General features: G+C 34.3%; 1 pseudogene; it reads left to right on the forward strand.

Moving 5' to 3' along the window:
* The first annotated feature begins 10392 nt into the window (after positions 1-10392).
* LOC107632838 (organic cation/carnitine transporter 4 pseudogene) lies at positions 10393-17701 on the forward strand (annotated as a pseudogene).
* Positions 17702-19683: the final 1982 nt, after the last annotated feature.

Genomic DNA, 19683 nt, shown 5'->3' on the forward strand with positions numbered 1-19683 from the left:
ATCAAGTCTTTATGCATTATTAAGTGGGACAAGTTATAATTTACTTTTGATTTGTAATATACCATCTTAATATCTTTGAAGAAAAAAAAAAGATAACATTGATTTAGTGAAAAAGCAATTTTTGTAGTAAATTATAGGTTGTAGATTCAAATTCTGCAAAAGAGATCTCTCTTGTGTGCGTAGGGCGCTTGCCCACCCGTAGATCCACATAATTTTTGCAAGGGATTCGAAGAGAATCGATCAATCAATTAGACTTCCAATTTTTAATTGAATTGGCCGGTCTAATCTAAATCTAATAGCTATAATTTTTAAAGTTTAAGATTATTATTATTATTATTGAAAAAGTGTATTTTTTATTTATAACTAATATATTTGTCAAAGTTCTAATTTAATCATTATAGTTTAAATCGTTTCAATTTTATCTTAATTTTTTAAAGTAAATTAATAGAAATATTGGTAGTTTAGCTATCCGCTCTCAGGTTGGACAGTAAGAGTTGGAGAAGGACAATCACTCATTCTTAAAATTAGTATTCTTAAGACCAAAGAGTCGAGCGAAAAGAGGGCTCTCCGTTCCTGGTTCTCCTATAACTAGATCCTCCGGAACCACAAGAATCCTTAGTTAGAATGGGATTCCAACTCAGCACCTTTTAAGATTTTGAAAAGAGTTGTTTATTGGAGAGATAGATTTGCCTCGATTAGTTGTCTCTTGCCTTTAGTTTTACTCAAGTTAACTTCTACTATTTCAAGAGTTTGTTTAACTTCTTCTGAATCAATGTCACTACTTTTCTTGGCATCATTTACTAAAATGGTGATCTTATTAAGTCTAATAAATTATCTATGTCTTTTGGTTTATATTACACAGGGCTTCACGGGATCTATCTTAAGCCTCCTTCTCTTATCCTCCTCTTTCTATTACTACTATTACCGAATTACTACTATAGTACTACTATTTTTTTTATCCTCTTTTTTCTCCTTCTTCTATTACTTCTACTACTACTACTATATTTTCTCATTTTTTATTTGTTTGTTTATTTATAATTTTTTTAAAAAATTACTAAAAAATAAAATAAAATAAAATAATAAACTATAAAAAAAATAGAAAAATAAATATTATTTTTAGTTGGTTGCTAATTCTATTGCTAAGGATTAAATAAGTGACCAATCATTTAGTGACCAACTAAGTTTGTTTAAGTATTTATTTATTGTTAAACATTAAAAATAATGATTAATTTTGCGACCAACTGCTTTAAAATTTGAATTTTATAAGTATTCGCTATCTTAATCCTTAGCAACTAATTTAGTGGACAATTTCTTAGTGATTGATTTAGTGTTTTAATGACCAACCATTTTTCAGTCTATTTTTATATTGGTTACAAAATCGGTTGTTAAATTAAAATAGTAACTAATTTAGCCACTACTAAATCTCGAAGATTACATTTTTTATTTCGATTACTATTCAGTTGCTAAATTAAAAAATAGCGTCTAATTTTAACGATTAATTACATTGGCTTTGTCGTCGTTTGCTCAATTTGAAAGAGCCTAGCAGCGGAAACGACACAAATGTCCAACACGAACAATATGGAAGCACTCACAACACAATATGGCAGCAACTATAACAAGCAAATATAGCAAGTAAAGCAATAATAAGAACACACCGAGATTTTAACGTGGAAAACCCCCTCAATGTGAGAGGTAAAAACCACGAGTCGTCCAGACCAATGAAATAGCTCCACTATAATCAAATGAGGTACAAGAGAGTCTCAAACAAAGCACAAAAATGTGCATATAACCAGCCAAAACATCAAAGCACCAAAGCTCACAAATGAAAAGCAAGAAGATGAAATATACTCAAAAAACAGAGCTACTGTCGAAGCCAATTTCTTCCTCTGCAGACCTCCAATTAAAATCTCCACCGTCCAAAATGAAGAACAAGATGTGAAGAATCTACAGTTTAAATTTCACGTCGATCCAACGGTGAAAGAATGAGAAACTGCCGTTCCAAAATTGCTGCTCTGTGTAAAAACGGGAAACCTAATTTCTCTCTTGCGAAGCCAATTTCTCTCACTGAAAATCTCCAATCAACATCTCCACCGACCAGAATGAAGAACAAGATTATAAGAATATGCAGTTTAAATTTCAAGCCGATCCAACGGTGAACAACTGAGAAACTGACATTTGAAATTTACTGCTTTGGGCAAAAACGGAAATTCTGTTTTTCCCCTTCTCTCTCCCTTGGTGGCTACTCTCTCTTACTCTCAATGACCCCCCAAAAATCTGAACTAGGGTTGTGGCACAATGGGTGCAAGAGACACCCTCAAAATGTTGGGCTTGGGCCTCACAAAGGAGAGAAAAACCCAACAAATCTCCCCCTTCTCGACTAGGTGGAGGCTCTCGCCATTCCGGCGATCAAACAACATGTTTCAAACTTTTCTCTTGACAATGCTTTTGTCATCATATCAGCACCATTGTCATCAGTGTGAACTTTCTCAAGTTCCAACAACTTTGAATCTAACACATCCCGTATCCAGTGATACCTAACATCAATATGTTTAGATATTGGATGAAAAGTAGAATTCTTGGCAAGATGAATAGCACTTTGGCTATCACACAACAACACATAACGGTCTTGCTTGAAACCAAGTGCTGCAAGAAACTTCTTCATCCACAACAATTCTTTACATGCTTCAGTTGCTGCAATAAACTCTGCCTCTGTGGTAGAAAGTGCAACACACTTTTGTAGCCTTGACTGCCATGAAATAGCTCCCCCTGCAAACTTGACCAAATAACCTGAAGTAGACTTTCGAGAATCAATATCTCCTGCCATGTCTGCATCAGTAAAGCCAACTAGCAAAGGTTTCTCACCACCAAAACTCAAACTCAAGTTAGTTGTACCTTTGAGATATCTCATAATCCATTTAACAGCATTCCAATGTTCTTTACCTGGATTAGAGAGAAAACGACTCACAGTACCAACTGCATGAGCAATGTCTGGTCTAGTACACACCATAGCATACATCAAGCTTCCAACAGCTGAGGCATAAGGAATTTCATCCATTGCTTGTTTCTCCTCATCAGTGGTTGGACACTGCTTGGTACTCAACTTAAAATGAGGAGCAAAAGAAATAGCAACACATTTGGCATCATTCACGCCAAACCTTTGAAGCACCTTCTTTATGTACTTCTCCTGTGACAAATAAAGCTTCTTGGAATCTCTATAACGAGTAATAGTCATGCCCAAAATTTGTTTGGCAGGACCCAAGTCCTTCATAGCAAAGAACTTACTCAACTGTTTCTTCAACTCATTAATCCTCAAAGCATTCTTGCCCACAATCAAAATATCATCCACATAAAGCAAAAGAATGATAAAATCATCATCAGAAAATTTTTGCACAAATACACAATGATCTGAAGTTGTCTTATGGTAACCATGCTTCCCCATAACAGATTCAAACTTCTTGTACCACTGTCTTGGAGCTTGCTTCAACCCATAAAGACTCTTCTTAAGCTTGCACACAAAATCTTCCTTTCCTTTAACAACAAAGCCCTCCGGTTGCTCCATGTAGATCTCCTTGTCTAAATCACCATGAAGAAAAGCTGTCTTCACATCCATTTGCTCAATCTCCAAATCAAGAGACGCTGCTAATCCAAGCACAGCACAAATGGATGACATCCTCACAACAGGAGAAAAGATCTCCTCATAATCAACACCTTTTCTCTGGCTAAAGCCTCTAACAACCAATCTAGCTTTATACCGAGGCTTAGAATTGTGTTCTTCATTCTTGATTCTGAATACCCATTTGTTCTTCAAAACTCGCATACCCTTCGGTAGCTTCACCAACTCATAGGTATCATTCTCAAGCAAGGACTTCATTTCTTCTTGCATAGCTTCAAGCCATTGAGCTTTGCTTTCATCTTCAACAGCCTCTCCAAAGCATTCAGGTTCTCTCCCATCAGTCAACAAAACAAATTCATGTGGAGAATACCTTGACGAAGGCTTTCTCTCTCTTGTAGACCTTCTAAGTGCATTTGCAGGAATTTCTAAAGCTGGTTCTTCATCTTGATCATCATCACCAACTTCATCAAGTATTGGATCAACTGTTCCATCTTCACCTGCACTTGTATCATGCTCATTATTTTGAACTTCAACTCTACCATCTTCTACCATAGGCATAGAGGGAGTAATATCCAAGTCAGAAAAATCATCACTAGGCTGAACCATTGGCTTTTCCGCATTATCAGCATCCTTCAATGTTTGGTCTTCAACAAAGACAACATCTCTACTCCGAATCACCTTCTTGTTAACAGGATCATAAAACCTGTAACCAAACTCATCCATGCCATAGCCAATAAAAATACACTGCCTAGTCTTTACATCAAGCTTAGATCTCTCATCTTTAGGAATATGAACAAAAGCTTTACATCCAAAGACTCTTAAATGATCATAAGAAACATCTTTACCTGACCATACCTTCTCTGGCACTTCAAATTGCAAGGGAACACATGGTGTTCGGTTCAAGACATGAACAACAGTGCTCAAAGCTTCACCCCAAAAGGATTTTGCCAATCTAGACTGTGACAATAAGCACCTAACTCTTTCAACCAATGTTCTGTTCATCCTTTCAGCCAAGCCATTCAACTGAGGAGTCTTCGGAGGAGTCTTCTGATGTCTTATACCATGCTCTTTACAATAAGCATCAAATGGACCTGAGTACTCACCACCATTGTCAGTACGAATGCATTTCAACTTCTTCCCAGTTTCTCTTTCAACAGAAGCTTGAAATTGCTTGAACACATTCAAAACTTGATCTTTGGTCTTCAAAGTGTAAACCCATAATTTCCTAGAATGATCATCAATAAAGGTTACAAAATAGATAGACCCTCCAAGTGTTCTTGTCTTCATTGGCCCACATACATCAGAATGCACCAAGTCAAATATCTCTGACTTCCTTGAAGGTGGGTGGCTCTTGAAAGAAACCCTGTTTTGTTTCCCAGCAAAGCAATGGTTGCACTTTTGCAAAGCAACCTTACAACCAGATAAAAGATTTCTCTTGGATAACATATTCATGCCCTTCTCACTCATATGACATAATCTCTTATGCCATAAATCAGTTTCATCAACAAACTCAGCAGCATTAACAACATCTTTCACAATCTTTGCTTGAGTTAAATAAAGAGTGGAGTGTCGAGTACCTCTAGCAACAACCATGGAACCCTTGGTGAGCTTCCAACTATCACGAGAGAATGAGCTATCCAAGTCTTCATCACACAACTTACCAACAGAAAGTAAGTTCAACTGAATATCTGGAACATGCTTCACACGCTTCAAAGTCAACTTGGTACCGTTGGAGGTTTCCAAGCAAACCTGTCCAACACCGGCACATTTTGCAACACCTTGATGAGCCATTTTTACATCACCAAAATCACCAGGAGTATAGGACGTAAACAAATCCCTCCTAGATGTAACATGAATAGAAGCACCGCTATCAATCACCCAACTAGTGCTATTATCAACAAGGTTAACAGATTCAAACTCCTCAACAACAAGAAAATCATCATGAGTTACATTAACCTTGTCTTCCTTGCTACCATCATCTTTATTTGTGCTCTTGTCTTTACTTGCCTTGGCTTTCTCCTTCTTTAGCTGCCAACAAAATTTCTTCACATGTCCCTTTTGACCACAATGATGACACTCAATATTCTTATACTTTCCTCGAGACTTGCTTCTGCTTTGATCTCTACCTTTAGGACCTCGACTTTTGCTTCTCCCCCTAGACTCAGAAACAAGAACATCTGAATGTGTAGTCGATGTACCTTGTGACTTTCTTCTCATCTCTTCATTCAAAACACTGCTCTTGGCAAGATCCATAGAGATTACACCATCAGGAGCAGAATTGGACAATGACATTCTGAGAATTTCCCACGAGTCTGGTAAGGAGCCAAGAAGTAACAATCCTTGAACCTCTTCATCAAACTTGATACCCATGGAAGATAACTGATTCATAATTCCTTGGAAATTATTCAAGTGATCTGTCATTGATGTCCCATCTGTATACTTCAAAGCCAACAACTGCTTGATCAAAAACATCTTGTTATTCCCAGTTTTTCGAGCATACAACTGTTCAAGCTTAACCCAAAGAGTCCGAGCATGTGTCTCTCCAATAATATGGTTCAACACATTATCGTCAACCCACTGCCTAATATATCCACAGACTTGTCTATGCAACAAAGTCCAATCATCATCAGATTTATCATTAGGCTTCTCTGTACCAAAAACTGGTTGATGAAAATTCTTGACATAAAGCAAATCTTCCATTTTTGACTTCCACAAATCATAATTAGGACCATTAAGAGTGATCATCCTACTAGTATTAGTATTAGCTTCCATTGTTCACAAACTCACAAGCCCAGAAAAATACCAACCAGGCTCTGATACCAGTATGAAAGAGCCTAGCAGCGGAAACGACACAAATGTCCAACACAAGAACAATATGGAAGCACTCACAACACAATATGGCAGCAACTATAACAAGCAAATATAGCAAGTAAAGCAATAATACGAACACACCGAGATTTTAACGTGGAAAACCCCCTCAATGTGAGAGGTAAAAACCACGAGTCGTCCAGACCAATGAAATAGCTCCACTATAATCAAATGAGGTACAAGAGAGTCTCAAACAAAGCACAAAAATGTGCATATAACCAACCAAAACATCAAAGCACCAAAGCTCACAAATGAAAAGCAAGAAGATGAAATATACCCAAAAAACAGAGCTACTGTCGAAGCCAATTTCTCCCTCTGCAGACCTCCAATTAAAATCTCCACCGTCCAAAATGAAGAACAAGATGTGAAGAATCTACAGTTTAAATTTCACGTCGATCCAACGGTGAAAGAATGAGAAACTGCCGTTCCAAAATTGCTGCTCTGTGTAAAAATGGGAAACCTAATTTCTCTCTTGCGAAGCCAATTTCTCTCACTGCAAATCTCCAATCAACATCTCCACCGACCAGAATAAAGAACAAGATGATAAGAACATGCAGTTTAAATTTCAAGCCGATCCAACGGTGAACAACTGAGAAACTGACATTTGAAATTTACTGCTTTGGGCAAAAACGGAAATTCTGTTTTTCCCTTCTCTCTCCCTTGGTGGCTACTCTCTCTTACTCTCAATGACCCCCAAAAATCTGAACTAGGGTTGTGGCACAATAGGTGCAAGAGACACCCTCAAAATGTTGGACTTGAACCTCACAAAGGAGAGAAAAACCCAACACAATTGGTTACTAATTTCTATATATATCACAACAATTAGGTAGTCATTAATCAATTTTACTAATTAAAATTTAACTATCGATTTAATAACCAATTTTTTTTATGCTAAAAAATTTTACTCAATCACAAAATTGATGACTAATAACAAACAATTTTATTAGCCGCTAAAATTATTCGCTATTACAAAACTTTTTAACAGTGAAAATAATAATTTTTTTTTTTACTTTTCGAGTTGTTTATTTATAGTTGCAAAAGAAACAATAGAAATTCCAAAAATAAGCAATATCATTATTTTTCATACCTGCCAGAGGTAAGGCTTAAGTCTGTTGTCTTTCTTAATTTTTACTTTTGAAAGAATCCAATTTTTATGCATTTCTAGCTATAAGTAGTATTTTAATTTTTTTTATTTTTTTTAATAATTCAATTGATGTTTGAAGCATGATTTGATCCGTATATGATATTTGCCTACCTCAACTTGGTTTATCAGCAGAAAATTATAGCAATAACCATGTTGCTATATACATCCAAATTAATTATTAAAATCATTCATTAATATAAAATATATATTAAAATATAAAATATATATTAAAAAAATTAAATAATATATATATATATATATATATATATATATATATAAAAAGATTGATTTTAGTATATAAATAATTCTGCTAGAAAATTAAGAGGAGATTCAGCCAACTCCTACCAACCTTTTAATAAGTTGGACCTCCAAACTCATCTTAATAAAAATAAGTTAATATAGATGGATGTTTCTTCTACTAAGTATCAGAATGTTTCTTTTTCATACCGAATGAATATTCTTTTATATATTTTTCGAATTTTTTTGTATTACAAATGTGAATGTCTCTATTTTTTTAAGAATTTCATATTTTTTTTTAAATTTTATAGATATCTAATTATTTTTGCCAAAATATAACTGGATATTTCTTTTGTTAAGCATTAGGATGTTTTTTTTTATTAAATAAATATTTTTTTATATTTCTGTAATTGTTCAAGGACAATTCGTACTCTACCACTGCTTCCTTAAACAATTCCTGAAACTGAACCAAGTGCAAGGCAGAGACCAATTTTAAGGATATTTACGTGATCTCTTTGACACCATCTTCCCTATGGGCGAAGCTTCATATTCTTCGCTACTCGAAAAGGCCTTCGGTTCGGGGTCTTCCATCTGGCTCAACGGAGACCTTCAATTCTATGACTGTGACAGAGCTAAAGAAGCTTACATGCATGGCATCCGAATTTTCATACACAATCCAACCACCGATGACGTTCTTGAAATGGGTTCCTATGATCTCATCACTGAAAACTGGGCTCTCCTTCAATAAACCAAGTCCCTCTTTGGATTGCAACATCAACAACTCAATGCATTACTGCGTCACTTTTAGTTTGAGAAGTTGCAGAGTCTTGGATGAGGGCAGAGGTGGAGAGGGCATGACGGTGAGAGAGAGGTCTGTGTGTGTGGTTGACTGGTTGTTGGAAGTGGATAGGTTAATGTGAGAGAGAAGAAGAATGTTTTTATAGGTTTTAATTATGTTTACTTAATTAAATTTAAATTTTTTAAATTTTGAATTTAAAAAATTTAAAATTAATTATTAATATAATTATAATTAATTAAATTGTTCCATTCTTAGCTGATTAGGAGTTGGTTCGATATACTTTTCCGATATAAATGATCTCAATCTTATTGTTAAATCGTTATGATTGAGTCAATAGAAATTGAATCACATTAAAATTTTAATGTATATGAATCGGATAAAATTAAATTTGTCTTAGCCTAGATCTAATTCTAAATATTAATTGAATTTATTTTTAAAACTCTTATCTAGACTTAAATCCAAAGAAATAATCTCACTATTTTAGAGTCACAATAACATCAAATCTAAATATGGTAAAAATTAAGTCTACATAAAATTTATACCAAAATTGTAACATTTACATAAAAAATATCTAATAAGTAATAACCGAACAAAAATTAAAACATAATCACCACTAATTTTAAAATTAGTAAATTAGGCGGTAATAATCCAAAGGACTATTAAAACAAAATTAACAGCCAACAAAACACTAACTTGGTAATAATTTAGAATCTCAAAATAACTAATAACAATAAAATATAAGGATACAAATAACTTTAATATAATGCCAAATTTCATAGAAGTGTAGCTACTATTCATCAACTGTTTTATAATTTTATGTCAAGATTGTGAACTTGTTATATTCGTGGAGTTGATGTGTTAATCACATTTGTAAACTATATATATTTTTTTATATAAAAGATTATTACATGAATTGATTAATAAAAAAATGTTATAATACATTTTTTTTTTAATTTTTGAGTTAATCAAGCCAACTTTGGGTGATCCAAACTTTATTAGACTAATTTTTTAGACTTCAAATCTAACTCAAGTCATAATAAAATTAATCAAATTTGATCTAAATTAATTAGACCCAAATTTAATCTTTGGGTCAATTTTTAAGTAAAAAACACCGAAAAATAATCATATTATTTATTAATTTTCTATTTTTTAAAGTATAAATAAATTAATTCAAAAGAAAACTAAAAAATTTAAAATTTTGATATAATTATATTTGTAATATTTTAATAAAAATTTATGTTACATAATATTATATTTAACAAAATTGGTCATTAGATATAATTCTAATTTTTTATAAAATTATCAAATTATCTGCTAAGTAATTTATTTATATTTTATATTTATAATTAAAATAATATTTTAATATGTCTTTTAATATAACATGAAATTTATTCTATAATAATTGACTTTAATAAATTAAAAAACATATTTTCTTATTATATTTTTAGTTTACATCTAATAAAATCTAATACTTCACAAAGATGGGCATACGCTTTTGGGCTACTTTACACATACATACACTCGGTATATACGTGCGTCCTTCTCACCTTAATCATCAGTAATCACACCAAGTTCTGATGAAAAATATATATAACTACGGTCTCTGTCAAACGCACCATAATATAAGCTTCAATAATCATCAGTCATCACTATATATATTCAAGAGAAGCTCGGAAATTAACATTACTCAACACAACTAATTCCTAAACCAATTTCTCTGTAAGTTATGAAATGGCAGCAACGACGTCTTCCCATGATGAAATAAAAAAGGCTGCACCGGAGCCGGAGCTCCAATCTCCTCTAATACCTTCCAGTGTCGCGGCCAACGGAGGCATGAGACCGCCAGAGAAGCTCTGCTTCGACGAGATGCTTCAGATGTATTGCGGCGAGTTCGGAAGGTGGCAGATGAGGCACTTTGTCTTCACAACCTTCGCGTGGGCGCTCGAGGCCTTCCATACGATGGTCATTATCTTTGCAGATCGTGAGCCGGAATGGAGGTGCGTTCCCGGTTCCAAATGCGATCCGGCCGCAAGTACCGTGTGCGACTTGGAACCTGGAACATGGGAGTGGGTCGGAGGACCGCGTATGTCGACGGTGTCGGAGTGGGGCTTGATTTGTGGCAACAAATATAAGGTTGGACTGGTTCAGGCCGTGTTCTTTGGCGGCTGCATGATCGGTGAGATTTTCTGTTTATTTCATTTTATTTTCCGTTTTCTTGCTGTGAAGTCTAAAATTAGCATGCATTATTTTACCACATAAAAGAATATTATTTCTTAACATGAATTTTAAAATGTTATTTAGACATTAAATCAGCTAATATATATAATTTAATTTATTTTTAATATGTATTATATTTTGTATAAATATTTATTAATTAAAATAAATTAATAAAAAAATTAAAATTTATCTTATTTAGTACATTATTTATTATAATAATTAATGAACGTTAAATAAAATAAATTTAAATTAATTTTTTTATTTTTTTAACATTATCGACTTACCGTATTTTGTATTTAAGATATATTTTATTTTAATAATTGATTTTAAATACTATTTTTACTGTATACTTAACATGTTTTTTTAATGTATACTTAAATACTATTTTATATCATTTAATGTTTTTTTTTTCTTCTCCCATGTGTTTTAGACAAATATGTAGTGAATAAGAAATGGTTAAGAAAAGTGTTAATTAATGATATCGTTATTTGCATACCAGAAAATGATAATAATTATTACGACACTAAAATGTATTTTGGTTGAGAGCTCCAGACCCTTTGAACATCAGTAGGTTACTCAGAGATTGGTTAGAGTGCATCAATGTCTGTGAATGATAACTAGACTACTGTATGTTGGAATTTTAATTTTAATTATATCAATCACATAGGAATATAGGATATAAGATGACATATATTTATCAAAATTATGTCGATAGATTTAATCTGTATATTAGTCATATTATATTTCTGGATAAATAAGAATGCATGGACTCCGAATCTTTGTTCAAATAAACACAGGATGTCGCGTTAGTTAGGTACTAATTAACACCTTTAATCTATACTAAAATTACAAAGGCCAAAGTATCTGAGATTTTGCAGATAAAGATTACAAAAAATGAGTGAAGATTTATATAATTATATAAATATATAGAAATTTTATTTTGCAAAAGATGATTTCATACATTTCATTTCATAGAACAACAAACTGACAAAGTACAGAAAAGTGGGGATCTTCCAACTATACTTATCATAAATTATTCATTATATATGGTCATCACTGGTTCACCAAAGCTAATATTAAGTTCTCTAGTTATTTTTATACATCTTACCAAAATATGACAACCATCTTATTAGAATAAAATAACCTTAATTCAACTCTAAAAATGAGTTTAATTAAGTAATAGGAGTGAAAATGGTTTACAATCCATAGTAAAAACCTTATCTTTAAAGAATAAAAATTCTAATAATATGCAAAACAAAATTTTTATATACTAAAAATTAGTCACTAAACTAATAATATATATATATATATATATATATATATATATATATATATATATATATTCATAAAATTTATTGAATAAATAATCAATTACTAAAATAATTAAACTTGTTATAGTAAAAATAATCTAACATATATAATATACAAACAACTAATTTTTTTATAGTAATATAATAAAAAAAATTTATGAAATATTATATATACATATATATAATTAATTTTATTTTGAAAATTGAATAATATTATATACAATATTTTTTTAATTTATATAAGGGTATAATCGCAAGTGATGACTCACGTACGTGATGATTAATTTTTTTTTGCAAATTGAATAATATTACATGCAATATTTTTTAATTTATAATAGTATTTTTTTGGTGACTGAAATAAATTAAACAAAGAAAAACAAAAGAAACAAAACAAGGAACTGCTTAAATAGAGGGACAGTCCCGTTTAAGACTACTCTTAAACTCCTCCCAAGGTGAAAGAAGCTCCACATGCGAAAGTTGTAACTTCATCGCCATCTTTGCCATAGTATCTGCCACCGTGTTTGCATCTCTCATAATCAAACGAAAGTCAACACGCCAATTCCAATGCATGATATCTCTTATTTTGAGCGCCAGTGGATCAATAAACCCAAAACCATCTTGAGTAACAAGATTAAATGCTTCCACACAATCCGTCTCACAAATAACATCTCGTTGACCCACATCCCAAGCTAAGAGATATCCTCTCCAAATAGCAAACAATTCTCCTTGAAGAATACTATTACTCTCAATCATTCCCAAACACCCCATTTGCCAGCTCCCATTACAATCTCTAATAACACAAGCAAAACCAACACTATCACCCGAACCAAAATAACTAGCATCACAATTAATCTTAAAAGTACCAATGGATGGGGGATTCCAAAAACCATTTAGAGTAGAGGGAAGGGACATACGTTGTAATTCAAAAATATTTCTAAGCTCCTTTTCTGAAGTTAATGCCAGACAAATGACTTTTTCCGGAGGCCAAGTTTCATGGGGATTAAAGATGTCGTTATTCCTTGCTTGCCATATCCACCAAAGTCCCGAAAAGAACTTGAACGGGTGCTCTCTGCTATGATACAAGAACCAGTTCTTTAAATCCAAAGGATGACAAGGAATATCCAACCTTTGCCAGACAAGCTGAGCTTTTGGACAATCCCGAATACAATGTATAACCGATTCCTGGCTAGAAAGACATCTTGGACACCTATCCGATGACGACATCCCTCTTCTAAAGCGAAAACTTGCAGTAGGAAGAGCCTCCTTAAGACACAACCAAGCCAAAAACTTATGCTTTTCCGGAACAAGCTGACGCCAAAGCCAAAGCCAATTCTCCCTCTCCTCCCAACCAAACAGCTGCTTACACAACCACAAGTAACCATTGCGTGAGTCATAGACTTTGGCAGCAGACCCACTCCAATACCAACCCACTTCCGGACCTGCTTGTTCATCTGGATTGTAAGAGAGAATATTATCTTTCAGATTTTGAGATAAAGGAGAATAAAGAGTATCCAAATGCCACCTACCAACCGACCAAATATCCTGTATCCGGAGATTCGAATCAGAAATGTGGACATAATCCATAACCGTCCTTCTCTCCTCCAGCTAGAAAACCAAAAATTCTGGTTCAAATCTCTAATACACCAAGCAAACCCATCCTTCAACACTTTCCAAGCCTTGCAAAGACACCTCCAAATGGGAGAGTCCTTATTCTTAGGATAACTAAAACAGTCATATAGAGATGATCGGTATTTGGCATCCAATAATTGGACCCATAGCTTGTTTGGCTGCTGGAAAAAAGTCCAAACTAGCTTCCCAAGAAGAGCAATATTTACACAATAAGGATCTCTAATCCCCAAACCTCCATATTTTTTTGGAGTAACCAGTACCTTCCAACTAACAAGATTCAATCCTCTTCCATCAACTTGTCCTTTCCAAAGAAAATTCCTCATCATAGACTCCAATTTACTAATGATTCCTTTGGGAAAAATAGAGACCTGCATCTGGTACGTGGGAATAGCAGCGGCAACAGAATTAACCAAGCAGAGTCTACCAGCCCGATTGAGTAAACTCCCTTTCCAGCTTGCTAGCCTACTCCGAATCTTATCCAGGACACCATTGAAAGCTGAACGAGTCACTCTAGAATGGCTAAGGGTAACTCCAAGATACTTGCCCAAATCCTGGACAAATCTGATAGAGGATACCCCAGTGAAAACCTCTTTCCTTGTTGCAGAGACATTCTTGGAGCAAAGCGCTTTAGACTTCTCCACATTAATCTTCATCCCAGATGCTTTGCAAAAAGTCTCTAAAACCAACATCACATTTTGCACTTGTCTTTTTGTAGCTTTACAGAATAGAAGCAAGTCATCCGCAAACATTAAATGGGATATTCTTGGTCCCCCTCTAGAAATAGCAACCGGCTCCCACAAGCCCAAATCAACCTGATGACTAATAAAGCATGCCAGTCGCTCCATACACAACACAAAAAGATAGGGTGACATAGGGTCTCCTTGTCTAAGACCTCGGCTAGGAGTAAAGCCATTTAGACGACTCCCATTCCAAAGAATAGATAAGGAAGAAGCAGTGACACAATTCATAATCAAATTAAGTGTAGGAATAGGAAAACCAAAGCTCTTAAGGGTATGAGCTAAAAACCTCCAGTCAACTCTGTCATAAGCTTTCTCCAGATCAATCTTAAAGGCCAGTGTGCCTTTCTTTGATTTAGTCTTCTTCATAAAGTGGAGGACTTCTTGAGCAATAATGATGTTGTCAGGAGTTCCTCGTCCCGGAATAAATCCTCCTTGAAGCGGGCCAACAATCTCCGCAAGATGAGGACGAAGCCTATTAACAAGGACCTTCGTGATGATCTTGTAAACTACATTGCAGAGACTAATCGGCCTGAAATCTTTCATAGATACCGGTGATTCAAACTTTTGGAATGAGAACCAGTAAAGTCTCCAACATTCTCGGATCAAGAGTAACACCGGAGAATGCCTGCTTAACCATCTTCCAAACATCAAGACCAATGATCTCCCAATATTCTTTGAAGAAGAAAGCTTGAAACCCATCCGGACCTGGAGCTTTAAAAGAGTTCATGTGAAAAACAGCTGTTTTGACTTCCTCCATAGTAACTGGTGCCGTAAGATTATTGCAAGCTTCCTCATTCAGAGAAGGAAGAGGCACATCACCAAGGCAACCCAAATCAACATCATCCAAATGACAGAATAAGCTTTTATAGAAAGACTCTGCTTCTTGACTCAGAACCTCTGGATCAGTTTCCCACACTCCATCCTTGAGAAAAAGGCCATGAATCTTATTAAGCTTCCTTCGCGCAAGAGTTTGAATATGAAAGAATCTTGTATTCCTATCCCCAAACCTTACCCACTGCTCTCTGGACTTTTGGAACCATAGGAGCTCTTCTTGCACTAGAGTATTATTATAATCATCAAGCAACTGTTGCTCTTTCTGACGCAAATAAATACTATCCACCACTTCCAAACGCTTTTGTAAATAATTAATCTGCTGCTCTAATTCACATTTCTTAACAAAAATGTTACCAAATACCTTCGAGTTAAACTCTAGTGAATTCTTCTGTACTTCTGAAAGCTTGCCATGAATTCCTCTATTACCAGACCACCATGACTGGTTCACAATATCTTTATACCCAGGATGAGTAGCCCAAGCAGCAACAAATCGGAAAGGTCGATTCCCTTTAGGCTGAGGACGACCTTTACAACGCACCAGAATAGGGCAATGATCAGACTGAAGCCTATTTAAAACTTCTGCATAAGCCTCTGGAAAGATAGATAACCAACTACTTTGGTACATGATGATTAATATATTTTTTTTTGCAAATTGAATAATATTACATGCAATATTTTTTAATTTATAATAAAAAAGTTTAGGGGCCAACAATTTTGTTAAATTCTGGCCATCATGTAACCAACAAAAAAAAGTGAGTCATTGGATAAAATCTCACACTAATCTTACACCATTAAAACCATCATTAAGACTATTTAATGGCTACAAATAACAAAAGCTGCTACCCCTAACATTCCTCTTATAATAATATAATTACAAGTGATGACTCTCGTTTCTCGTACATGATGATTAGTTTTTTTTTTTTTTACAAACTGAATAATATTACATGTAATATTTTTTAATTTTTAATAGTATAATTACGAGTGATGACTTACATACATGTTCAAAAAATATAAGAATACAGAATAAAAAAAAAACTCATTATCATTTTTAGGTTTTTTTTTGTGAGTCATCACATAATTATGTACACGAAGAATTCTTCACTAATTTATACATCTCTGGACAATGTAATTTCAGGCGCTGGAATATTTGGCCACCTCTCAGATTCAAATCTTGGAAGGAAAGGTTCCCTCACTATGGTTTGCATCCTAAACACCATCACCGGAACGCTAACATCACTCGCTCCTAACTACCTCTCCTACGTCACTCTCCGCTTCCTCACCGGCTTCAGCACCGGCGGCGTTGGCCTTTGCGCCTTTGTCCTCGCCACCGAGCCGATAGGGCCCACAATGCGCGGCGTGGCCGGCATGTCCACATTTTACTTCTTCTCTTCCGGCATCGCCCTCCTCGCCGGCATCGCCTACCTCTTCCCAGAATGGCGCCAACTCTACATCGCCTCCACCCTGCCATCTCTTCTCTACATCCTCTTTGTTCTTCCCTTCGTCTCCGAGTCACCAAGATGGTACCTCGTGAAGGGAAGAATCAAAGCGGCCATGGCGATCATGTCCGCCATTGCGACCACCAACGGCAACCACCTCCCGCCAGGTGTTATTCTGGCCCTCGACGAGGACTTGTGTTCGCCAGCAGTGACACCGGCTATAAAGAACAAAGAAGCAGTATCGGGTTGTGTAGTGGACATTATTCGCTCGCGAGTAACGCGCACGCGCTTGTTCCTTTCAGTGGCTATAAACTTCATGTGTTCCGTGGTGTACTACGGCCTCAGCCTCAACGTAGTAAACCTTGGAACCAACCTTTACCTTAACGTCATATTGAACTCTATATCTGAGATGCCAGCTTTCATGTTAACAACTTTGTTTTTGGATAAGTTAGGGAGGAAGCCATTGACCATATTAACCCTGTGGTTTAGTGGGTTCTTTTGCTTTCTAGGGTCCCTAATAGGAAACAAAGGGGCATGGCAAGGTGTTAGAATGGTGTGTAGTATTTTAGGTATATTTGGAATGGCAGGGACTTATAACTTGTTGTTTATTTATACGGCGGAACTGTTCCCCACCGTGGTGAGGAACGTGGCGCTTGGGTGCACCACCCAAGCATCGCAGATGGGCGCCATTTTGGCTCCCGTCGTCGTGATTTTGGGAGACTGGTGGCCATTTGTGGTGTTCACAGTTTGTGGGATGAGTGGAGGAATGTTTGCGTTTTACTTGCCAGAGACTCTGAACCAACCGCTCTATGATACGTTAACTGGAATGGAGGCTGCTGAGAATGATGAATCTGATGCCACAACAAGTGTCTGATCATGCTTGAGATTCTTTTACATGTTATAATTGTCATGTTGTTATATAACGAGAATAATAGAATAGCAACAAAGTCCTGTTCGATTCAGTGATATGTTAAGCTGTTGTTAATAATGATCAAGGTCGTCAAAAGTAAGAGAGTTGATAAATAGATAAAATGATAAACGGTTTTGCGAGATAGAGAATCACTCTTGTAATTAATGTGAATAACTTTGATCCAATCAAATAAAAAAATACTCCATAAAACATCAAGAGAAACATATAGAACGTCAACGAGCTGTTATTTTTTATTCCACTAGCTGTGACAAAGAAATATCTGTTAGAACGAGTGCTTTAAGAGTACTGTCATCAAGTCTATTAAGAGAAGGATACCTCACAATTGAAGTTAGTTGGAAAGACTTAGTCTAGCTCATCATCCAATGATGAGATCTCTTATCATAGATGGACTCTTCCTCAAATAAGATATTAGCTGTGTCCGACTCATAAGGAGGCTAAGTCGCAGCAAGCGAATAAGTTATTATACTTCCTTTTTGTTTACATGTTTTGTAATTATAAGAAAGAAATTCTTTTTTATTTATTTGGAATGATGATTCATATCTAGAAATATATGAGTCTTTTTTATCTTTAATGGATTGATATGAAAAAAGATCATATTCATATTGTGTGTTTTTTTAAATGAGTCTAATTGTTGATTTTTGTAAGAAATTGATTTGATTTTTTCGTATGAATCACATTTTTTAAATCTTTATTTTGAATGACATGATGTTTATGGATTTTATTTTTTTATTTTTGTGGCACTAATCTAGACCATCTCCTCTAAGATAAATTATATTGATAATGACTCTTTAACAACTAATTTGTCCATTGATTCATTAGAGAATTAGGGGAGAGAGTTCTTGGATATAAATTTAAAATCAAATATTTTTTGTATTCTAAAAAAATAATTTTTTATTTCATTCTTAAGAAAAGAAGATTTTGGATGATATGCAAAAGCATATTTTAACTTATATATGTTAATAATTTGGGTTTCAGATAATTTAAAAAAACATATGCTTGTGACAACGACGATACGTCACAAATTTATGGGAATTCGCATTCCTAAAATCATAAGATCTTTTGAGCAGCGAAATAAAGTAAATTAGACTTTTATTTGTTTGATAAGTTCTTTTCACATTTTCTTCATTATTGTAAATAGACTCTTTTTTTTTTGTTTTTAATTCAAGAAAAAGTTGTACATCAATGCTACAAATTAAAATGATACACAAAAAGATATTTAGGTATATCCTCTCCATGAGAAAATTAAAAAAAAAATGCTTTGAATTGTCATCTAATAGAGGATTTTGTAACTTATAAGCTAATAGAGGATTTATTTTTTGTAATATCTACCAAATATTTTTTAATGCTAATTCTTTAGCATAAAAACTTGCTTTCTTCGAAATAATATTTCTATTTGCTGTTAAATTCTCCCTTTTCTTTTTTTTGGCCATTTTTTTTATTTTTTAATGATTATCTTTCATTTAGTATTTATATCCTTTTTTTAATAAAAAATTTGTCCAATTAATAGAGTTTATTCTAGTATTTGTGATAATACTATGAAGGAATAAGAATAAAAAAAGATGAAAATTTTTTTATTAATTGTTGATTGATTGATATATATATAGCATTGGCCTAAGAAAGATAAAAGCAAATAAAGATAAGATAAAAATAACTAAAGACCAGATAAAGATAAGATAAGATAAAATAATAAAGACTAAAATTATAATTAAATCTATGTATTCTGTTGGGCTGAATTTGTGGGCCGCGAGACTTCTTTATTGTTGTCATGGACTAAGGTGGAAGAGTAGTTTAATACGCCCCCGCAAGCTGGTGGATAAAAGATGTCAATAATCCACAGTTTGGATAAGTTCCGATGAAATTGTTGAGGAAGACGCGTCTGACGTGGTGACGCAAAGGGAGATGCCTGAGGCGGAGCTAGAGCTGCC

Source organism: Arachis ipaensis, chromosome B3 (genome assembly GCF_059453495.1).
Source record: "Arachis ipaensis isolate K30076 ecotype BB chromosome B3, ASM5945349v1, whole genome shotgun sequence".
In the NCBI taxonomy this organism is placed as follows: Eukaryota; Viridiplantae; Streptophyta; class Magnoliopsida; order Fabales; family Fabaceae; genus Arachis; species Arachis ipaensis.